The sequence below is a fragment of the Mesocricetus auratus genome, unplaced genomic scaffold (genome assembly GCF_017639785.1).
Source record: "Mesocricetus auratus isolate SY011 unplaced genomic scaffold, BCM_Maur_2.0 Super-Scaffold_100015, whole genome shotgun sequence".
NCBI lineage: Eukaryota > Metazoa > Chordata > Mammalia > Rodentia > Cricetidae > Mesocricetus > Mesocricetus auratus.
The window spans coordinates 27,858,577-27,868,545 of NW_024429198.1; positions in this window are offsets into that span (position 1 = coordinate 27,858,577).

Sequence of the window (9,969 nt, forward strand, 5' to 3'; positions counted from 1 at the left end):
ATATGACTTTAGAGATCCAGGTTCCCTCTTGTTTTTCTCATCATCCTTTTCTCCAGTTCTCACAGCAGCTTCTTCACCGCCCACATCCACCGTCCCTTCTCCAGGCTGGGATGTGGGAATCATTCTTGTCCTCCATTTCATTAGTTTCATTACCATATTGATTTCTTTCCTTGGTTCCTTAAGGTTTAATTGTTTTCTTTTTTCCCTTTTCACTCATCTTGCTGTTTGAACCTGGTTGCCTTTTGTTCTATGTGCTCCTTCCCATTTTTGTGACTGTGGTTTTCATCCTCTTTAATTGTCACCATAATTTCTGCAGTCTTGGTACAGCAAAGTATGTCTACTTTGGGTAAACAGTGTAGCAGCTGTTTCCACACAAGGATTTCTCAATTCTTCCTCTGTCCGCTCAATTATAACTTTTGCATTAATTTTTCCTCAATGAGATTTGGAACACACGTGTTTCCTCCATTTCTCCCCTTCTATTCATAATTCTTACCACTATGCTGTAGGATTTATAGAAATTCCCTTACAGTTATTTTTCATGAGTTCTCAATGAGCAAGCATATGACACATTTTCACACAGTTTTTGCATAAATAAACACCCTGAGCTCAGTCCAGGCACTGCGATCTCCTGAGAGCTCCTTTTCCAGTGATTTTCATGAAGGGCCTCCTGTAGACACTTCCTCAGAGCTCCTGTCTGGCACTGCCCCTCTCCCACCTCAGTGGGATGTTGGCCCAAATAGGATTGTGGACTTCTGGTCCAGATCTTCAGATGGACAGACCACCACAGTGTTGCCATTTAAGGATCTAAGCTCAGCATGAGAACTTCCCTTTCCACCACAGGAATCTTGTTCTTTTGCCTATAAATTCGTGCTCTCTCTCTCTCTCTCTCTCTCTCTCTCTCTCTCTCTCTCTCTCTCTCTCTCTCTCTCTCTGTAGCAGGAAGAATATTGGTTCCACAAAAGACATCTAAGTTCTTCAGCTTTTGTACATGCGACTTTGTTGGAAATTGGATCTTTGTGGATGACAGGGCATTTAGGGTCTCAAGAAGATTGTGGACATAGTGTGGGCCTAAACCCAATGTCAAGAGTATTATAGGAGATAGGAGAAAGAATTGAGACACACAAGGCATCCTATTTTCATTTTGAAAAGCAACTTAGAGAAGAAGGATTTATATTTATTATATTTATATTTATTAATTTTTTTCATGTATTTATGTTTTTTGAGATAGGATTTCTCTGTAGGTTTTGGAGCCTGTCCTGGAATTGGCTCTGTAGACCAGGCTGGCCTTGAACACTTGAATTCACAGAGCTCCATCTTCCTCTGCCTCCTGAATGCTGGGATTAAATCTATGCACCACCACTGCCTGGTGGGAAGAAGGGTTTACTGTGACTCACAATTATAGGTGACAGTCCGTCACAGCAGGGAGGTCAGGGGGCAGGAACTCATCCGTGAGCAGAGAGAGAAAATGCATGCAGCTTGCCTCACCTTCTCTGTTCTTAGACTGTCCAGGATGTAAACACAGTGAATGGTGCTGCCCACATGGGCAGGCATTCCTACTCCAATGAATACAATCAAGACAACCTCTCACAGACATGCCCACAGGCCAACCTGATATAGACAATCCTGCGTCGACAGTCTCTTCCCAGCTGATGCTGATGGCGTCAAGTTACCAAATAAAATTCCCATTGCAGCAGAGACGCCCGTGAAGAGGGAGACAGAGGCAAAGATTGGACACTGATGCCTGGATGGACAAGGTGGTGGAGTTATGATGCACAGAAAACAAGGCTGAGTGCCTTACTTATAATAGGAAGTTCTCGGTGGAATAAAGACACGCAATCACGTACAGGGTAATAAAGAAATCTAACACAGTCGTTTAAATTTAATACATCAGCCACAGCAATTAGAATGTCTCTATACAACAGAAAAAGCCACCAACAGCATTCAGATGACAGCTCTCTTGCAAAATACATGTAAATAAAAAAAACCAAAAAATCCTAACTAAATGTTTTAAATGGGCAAAGACTATTAGAAGATGAAGCTCTCAAAATGAAACCCAAGTGGACAATAGTTGTCCAAAAAGATGTTCTAATAGCCCAATAGTAAGGGGAATTTGAAAGCACCTATTGTTGCCCTGGGGTGTGGGGAGGGTATGCTGGTACATTGCCAAGGAAAGTTTTATTGACCAAAAACATTTGAAAAACACAGATTGTTATGTTTTTAATCAGAAAAACTCCTATTTGATGATTCTAATACATGGTCACAAATTTATCATTTAAAAGTTACCCCAGCACACTATTCTTGGAGCCTTGTGATGGTTGACAGTGTGAGCTTCACAGGTCCTCCAGTTAGTTACCTCAGAGACAAAGCTCTGAGTATGTCTGTGAGAGAATTTGTATCACTTTCCTAGCGCTTTGATAAAACACCACAACGAAGACAACTTACAGAAGATAGGGCTTATTTGGGTTTACCGCTTCTCTTACTGTTTGTCTTGGTAACTTTACTACTGTTGTAACAAAACACCATGACGACGAAGGCAACTTACAGAAGGAAGGGCTTGTTTTAGGGCTGCAGGTCCAGAAGGAAGAGTCTGTAACCATTACAGAGGGAAAGCAGCAGGCGGTGGCAGGAACAGTTGGAGAGCTCACGTCCCCAATCACAAGCAGCAGGCCGAGAGGGCACAGGGGAATGGTGTCTTAGTCAGGATTATAATTACTTGAGAAAACATGACCAAAAAGACAGTTGGGAGGAAAGGGTTTATTTGGCTTACACTTCATCATTGCTGTTTATCACTGAAGAAAGTCAGGACAGGAACTCTAATGGCAGGATGGATCCCAGAGGCGGGAACTGATGTAGAGGCCATGGAGGGGAGTTGCTTACTGGTTTGCTACCCCAGACTTGCTCATCCCCCCTTCTTATAGCATCGCAACGGTGGCACCATCCACCATGGGCTGGGCCCTCCCTCACTGATCAGTAAATGAGAAAATGCCTTACAGCTGGATCTCAAGGAGGCCTTTCCCCAGCTCCTTCCTCTGCTGTCTCTAGCTCGTGTCAAGTTGACACACAAAAAGCAGCCAGTACAAATAGTGTGTTGTGTTTGAAGCCTCATAGCTGTCCCCAGTGACATAATTCCTCCAGCAAGGCCGCTTCTCACACCCCTGAAATAGCACCATCAACTGGGACAGTGTTCAAACACCAGAGACTCCATACAGGAGACATGTCTCCTTCAAATCACTACCGAATTTATAGATCGGGTTACTGAAGTGAAAAGACCCATCTTAAATATGGACAGCACCGTCCCATAGGCCGTGGTCCTGGGCTAAAACACATGAGGAGAAAGACAGCCAAGCTCCAGCATCACCTCTCCAATTGCCGACTGCAGATACTGATGAGGTTGGCGGCCTCAGGCTCCTGCTCAATGCTTCTGCACTGTGATGAACCTTCAAACTGTGAGGCACTATAAACCCTTCCTTGAGTGTCTTTTGTCAAGCGTCTGGTCTCAGTATTGAGATAAGTGGCTAACAAGGACATGCCTATGAATCAACAGTGTGGGACTAGACAGTGGGATAGACACAGGCAGAAGTTTACATGGTGGAGGGGGGGCTTTGTCTAAGCAGAAAGCTGGAATCCACATGTGGTGGCATATGCTTGTGATCCCAGGACTTGGGAGGCCAAGGCAGAGAAACAGAGTTCAAGCCAATCTGGAGTACATAGTGAGATGATGTCTCTAAACAATAATAAAAGAAGAAAGATGGATACAGACAGGCTTAGAGGTGAATCATGTCCACTACCATATATATGGTATGTGTATTATGTGTATATATACATATAAACACATGCATATAAATGTATATATACGATGTGTACATTATTCTAATACACACAAATACATATAGTAGTATCCATGTATGCATGCGTGTATGTAAGTCTATGAGATTTGTATGATGATGGAAGAAGGAAAGTGTGAACAGACGTGTTCTGGAATGTAGCACCCATCACACGGGAGTGAGGTGAGGTTGCGGTGGGGCAGCAGTTGGTAGAAGGAGAAACGGAGGTTGAGCGACAACAGGTGTGAATATCAGCCCATCCACGAAATATTTACCTCTGCTCGTCTGTGGATGTGTGACTGGTGCCTGTGAGCTACACAGTCCATTCATAAGAATGTCCACCCAGTTGCTCTTCTTGCAGTGAACCCAGGTTCAGTTTCCAGCACCCACTCAGTAGCCCGCAAATATTCAGGCATGCACATGGCATGCATACATACATGTAGATAAATCACTCGTTTAAATAAAAGAAAACAAATATTAAAAATAATCTTCATCCATGCCTCCCTGTGGATGTGTGGATGATACCTGGGAGCTCTGTAGCTCATTCACGAGAATCCCCACTGGTGCCTGTCTGTGGTGTGTCTCTCCAGCAAAGGCTACTCAATGTGTAATGGTGGCTGCCCATGGAATGTGGGGCTCTAGAACTAGGACTAATACTCTGTCATGTTTGGAGTCTTTATGATGAGCGCACTGGGGGAATAGAGCCCTTTTCACTGTGGGTGGAGAAATGTGCTCTTTGGTGACTGCCTTCAGTCAGGTGCAGAGTCTTCAGCAGAGCATGGAGGGCTCTGTGACCCTGACCTCCTTCTGTCCTGTCTCTCACAGCCCTGGACTGCTCACAGTTGACAGATGGGCACTGTTACTTCATGACCCAGTGCCTTTACAACTGCTGGTCATTGAGAGGAATAGAAGACCTCACCATTCTCCCAGTGTGGCATGCAGGCTTGTACAATCACCTGTGTGAGGGATACACTCACATGTGTGTGCAAATATGCACACTCGCACATCAGGCAGGTTTGCACCCTCACGGAGTACACATACAGAGTGCACACAGATAGAGCCACCCTCTGCATTGCCCCCAAATGTCTCCTCTACAAAAGCTCTGGATTCTCTGGAAAGATGAGGTCGAATTTCTGGTGGTTCCCATGTCACATTACTGTCGCAGTATTGGCCCACAATCGTATGTGGATTGGGGGGGTCTTGTAGAAAGCCGTGTTATTTCTATACCTGGCATCCAGCGCTTCTGTGTCCACAGTGTGAGGTTAATGGTTAAAGCACTGATGGGAAAATGTAAGTGAAAGATCGACTGCTGAAAATCCCTCAGAGAGGCTGAGCAGGACCCACAGCTTTGTGGCTGAGCATTGTGAACAGGACCCACAGCTTTGATCCCCTGGCTCTTGCTGGCCATCCTACCATGGTGCTGCTTTACTTCCTGGGTCATAGGACAGAAGAGAAGCGATGGAGGCTCAATCCTGAGACACTTCTTGATACAGACCCTCTCCAGAGACAAACAGTTCACAATCTTTGAGTTCAGCCGCTTAAGCCCCACATCCAGCAAACCTAACTGCAAAATTAAGTTTATAATAGAACCTATGGAATGCCGACATCCTCCATGAATGTTGGGGCTGTCGTCCATCAGAATCTACATTGTCACATTAGCAACGTCTTCATCATTGTTAGCAGCGTCTTCCTCATCTGGTCACCATCACATCAATAGCCCCTGTCTTCCCTGTCATCATTAACAACAGCAGCTGTATCATCGTATGACATCACTAACTGCAGCATTTCCATCATTATCATCTTCACTGAGTCATCATCATCAGTAGCGACATCAGTACCTTCATTGTTGTAACATCATCACCTTCAGTATTATCATATTGTGTCACCATCATCATCAGGGTAAACAGCAACAGTAGTGACCTACCTGGAAGGCAGAGTGAGGCTCATCTTAGAGTTAGTCAATGCACCCTGTGTCCTCCATTGTTCATTCACCTCTGAGCCCTCACCCCACTGCTGAGCCATGAACCTGTCCCTCTCTAGGCCTATCTTGTCACTGTGAGACATTTCTGCTGCCATGACCATTCTGCCCCTTTCCTGAAGTCCTCTGCCCTCTGTGCTGAACATCGAATCAGGACTGTTCCCAGTGTAGAGTCTTGCTGGCAGAGATGTGGTTTCTGGGTAAATGATAATGAATCCTGGTTTCCCCAATTAGGCTGGCAGGGAAGTTGGAGGGGCTCACACTGAAGGTCAGGCATTGTGCTGGGCACGAGGGCTCTGCATGTAGCACCCAGCTCAGGGACATTGTGCAGTACATTGCCTTGGTCTTTCTCCTTGCCAGATAAGATGACTGTTTAGGGAACGTGTTTGTTTTTCTGGGTGGAAAATGCAGAGAAGTGTGGAGTTGGAAGGGCACCAGAGCCAGGTGCTTGTGACAGGCTGCATGGCAGGGCTGATTGAGCTGCCAGCAGAGACGGCAGTGACGGCTTGGGACAACAGGTACAGAGTGCCAGAGCAAGGCCATCGTGTCTGGTAAGGGAGGTGGCTGTCAGACTGGCTTTCCTCAGACCAAACTGCAGCATGTCAGTTCTTCAGAATGTAGCTCCGGAGCTGCAGGAGGATCCAGAGTTCTCAGCATGTGACGGGATGACACACGTTGCCAGGGACCAGCATGAAAGCCAGGATGGGTTCATGAGTATTTGAAAAAAAAAACCTTTTTTACTTCTTCACTCATTTCACAAGGCAGAGGCAGGTGTCTGAGGAGTGGAGAGAAATGGACATATTGTGAAGGGAGGGATTAAAAGAATAAACAAGGGGTTGAATAAGAGACTGGGGGAGGAGGGCCTGACAGGCCAGTGGATGGTGATCAGCTGAGGACCCTCTGAGGAGGTGACCCTGATGGTAAGGAGGATGGCCCCTCTATAAGGCCAGGCGGAGCACACTTAGGCAGAGCACACCCAGGTGGAGCACACTCAGGTGGAGCACACTCAGGTGGAGCTCACTCAGGCAGAGCACACTCAGGTGGGGTTCACTCAGGCAGAGCACACTCACATAGAGCACACTCAGACAGGGCACACTCAGACAGAGCACACTCAGACAGGGCACACTCAGACAGGGCACACTCAGACAGGGCACACTCAGGCACACTCAGGCAGAGCACAGCCATGCAAAGGCGGCCATATGGCACACTGGCGACTGATCAGGAGGTGAGCTGTCTGGAATCAAAGAGTTAGTGGGACGCAGAGCTTGGTGAAAGCCATTCTCGGGCTGTGGATAGCATTGTCTTCCAAGGGACCTGCAGGAGAGTGGGCCATGAGTTACCAGGGCCATAACCATGCTAAGCCTATGCCCAAGCAGACCTCGGCGCCCTCCCCCATGACGTGAAGCAGTGACACTTAGGGGAGGTCTAAGAGTGTTTTCCGCCACTTTGTAACAGTCCCTACTCTAAGGTTCTGTGTCAGCCTCAGACCTGCTCTATGAGTTCCTGTGTTTGAGATAGTCATCTCTAATGTCCTAGTGTGTCTCAACCAGCAGATGATCTGTCTGTCACTTTCTGTCCCATGGGAGGAGAGAAGATTCCATGAGACACAGTTGTTTGTTTTTGAGACGCACGCAGTCTCACGTCTCACAGCCTGGTCTGGAACTTGCCACACAGAGGGCGAGCTCCTAGCTTTCAGTGCTGGTGTACAGCTGTGCACACCCATGCCCTACTTATTCAGGGCTGGAGACTGAACCTGCCACTTCCTGCATGGTAGGCTGGCGCCTTGTCAAACTGAGCTACAACTGCTGCAAGAAACAGCATTTAACTTCATGGCAGTTGCCAGAGTACAAAAGGGATCGTGAGACATTTGGGAGCAGGGAAGGGGTCATTGGGGGATGGTTTTCTGAAGCCTCGAGGGTGAGAGATGGTGAGAGTGGGGACAAAGAAGGGGCTTGCCTTTAGTAGGCAGAGAGGATTCATCCCCTGGCGCACTCTAGCGGCTGAGCACAGAAGGGAGCACAGTGACCTGAAGAGCACACCCCTGTGTCATCAATCAACTCTCAGTAGATGCATGGCAGAAGCCAGGGAAGCAGGGATGCTGGCACAGGGAATCAGAGCAGGAGCTCCTTGGGTGCTGTATCTGGGGGCACGGCATGGAGCCCAGATGTCGGCTGAGGTGCATGCTGGGAAACAATGACGTAAAGAAGGATAGGTGTAGAGGCTGCTGCTGAGTCCTAATTTGGGTCATGGTGACTCATGATTGGCAGGGCATCATTCCGCTGATATAATCTGCCTCATGACAGGGACCTTAGCGGATTCCATGGTGGGTGAGGGACAAACATGCCATGCAGCCAAAATTTATGTGGGAAGTTTTATTGGGGGAAGGGGAGGGACTAGCGGAAGGGATGGGAGATGGGCCGTAGTGGGGGAGGGGGAGGCAAAGACCTGTTTACCTCTTCAGGAGGAACAGTGGGAAAGAAAGAGCAGGAGTGGGCAGAGCTTGTGTCTTAAAGAGACCCTTTGCACCTTCGTACGGAGACAGGGTACTGTCGCCCATGCACGCAGGGTGCTGTACTCTGCCAGATCCCCAAGGAGCAGGGCCAAGGTGTGCCTGGAGGCTGATACCCACCTTTCAGGGTTCCTGCAAGGGCTGGGGAAGGAGGTGACAACGTCTCTGCTGACAGGAAGGCATGGGTGGTATGGGTTGTTGGGGAAGTTTTGCAGCATTCAGGAAGCAGAGACATCTCAGAGTGCATGGGACCCGATGACCTGGACCTCAGGGGAAGAGCCATGCGGTGGTGGGAATATAAACCAGACCTCCCCTGCTGGTGGGAATATAGCAAGGTGCCAACAATTTTAGAAAGCCATTTTGTGACTCCCCAGACAGCCAAATACAAGCTTATCATCTCATCCAGCCATTCCACTCCTAGAAACTGGCTCAGGAGAAATGAAAATTATGCCCTCTCAGAACTGTCCGTGAGTGTTTGCAGAGACATTATTCACTATCACCAAAAATGCCGAGACACTCCAGATGTCCATCAACTGATGGATGGTGTATGAACCAAAGTAGAATGTCCTCACACGGAATGCTGTTTGTTCATGGAAAGGAAAGATGCATTCATACATGTTCCAACAAAGGTGAGTCAAAGTTGTGATGCTCCCTGGAAAAACCACTCACAAGGGGTGGGTGGGGGGATGCATTTACAGAGAATGAATCCCCAAAGAGGGCTCTCTGCAGAAATGAAAGTAGATTCCAGAATACTGGGAAGCAGGGTGTTGTTTATGGACTGAGGGACGTGAGGGACTTGGCTGAAGGCATGGGGTTTCCTTTTGGAAGCAGTGAAGTATTCTAAAACTGTCTGTGGCAGCACAGTATCTGAACATATTAAAAAAAAAAAACCCACTGTAGAATTATGCACTTCCAGAGGGCTGAGTGTGTGCTTGCGAGTTAACAGCTCAGAGTGTTTGAGGAAGGCTGTTTCAAAAGCACAAGCCTGGTGTGGGAGATGGGGAAGGGAGGAGAAAGCTGCTGGATTGCCGCTACAGCATCGTGGGCGTGGCAGTCGTTTTTGGGCTCCAGAGGAGGCACAGCTGGAGGACTGACCCGAGGAGGGCGCAGCACAGGGAAGGTGACAGGGAGGGGCATCTGTCCTTCATTTGAAAGCAGATTGGGAGCAGATTCCTTCTCACCAGTGCCCTCGCCTGAGGTCTGGGGAATGTGGTCCAGCTCCAGGCATCTGGGCAGGTTCATGCTTTGAAAGCAGCAGCACATCAATGAACCACAAGGAAGCAGCTGAGTCCAGCATGTCTGCCTTGGGGCCGCAACTCTGTCTTTTGCTCACTGATCTCAGCAGACCATCAGAGGTCACCAGGAGTGTAGATCTGTTTGGAAACATTTGTGCTCAGAAAGCAACAACACAGATCTACTGGTGTGCTGGTGTGCCTGTTAAGCCTTTAGAAAATGCTCAATGCTGATGAAATAGCCATGCCAAGGTCACAGAGGCGATGCTTGCAGTGGATGAAAGTGTTAACAGAAAAACAAACCCATACAGGGAACATTTGGCTAGCAAGCAGGGACACCCCCACCCTCCTTCCTTGGTTGTTTCCTGCTTTGCAAGTGTTCCTCTGGTGGTGAGATGCTGTCAGTCACCTGAAGATCTTTCCTTT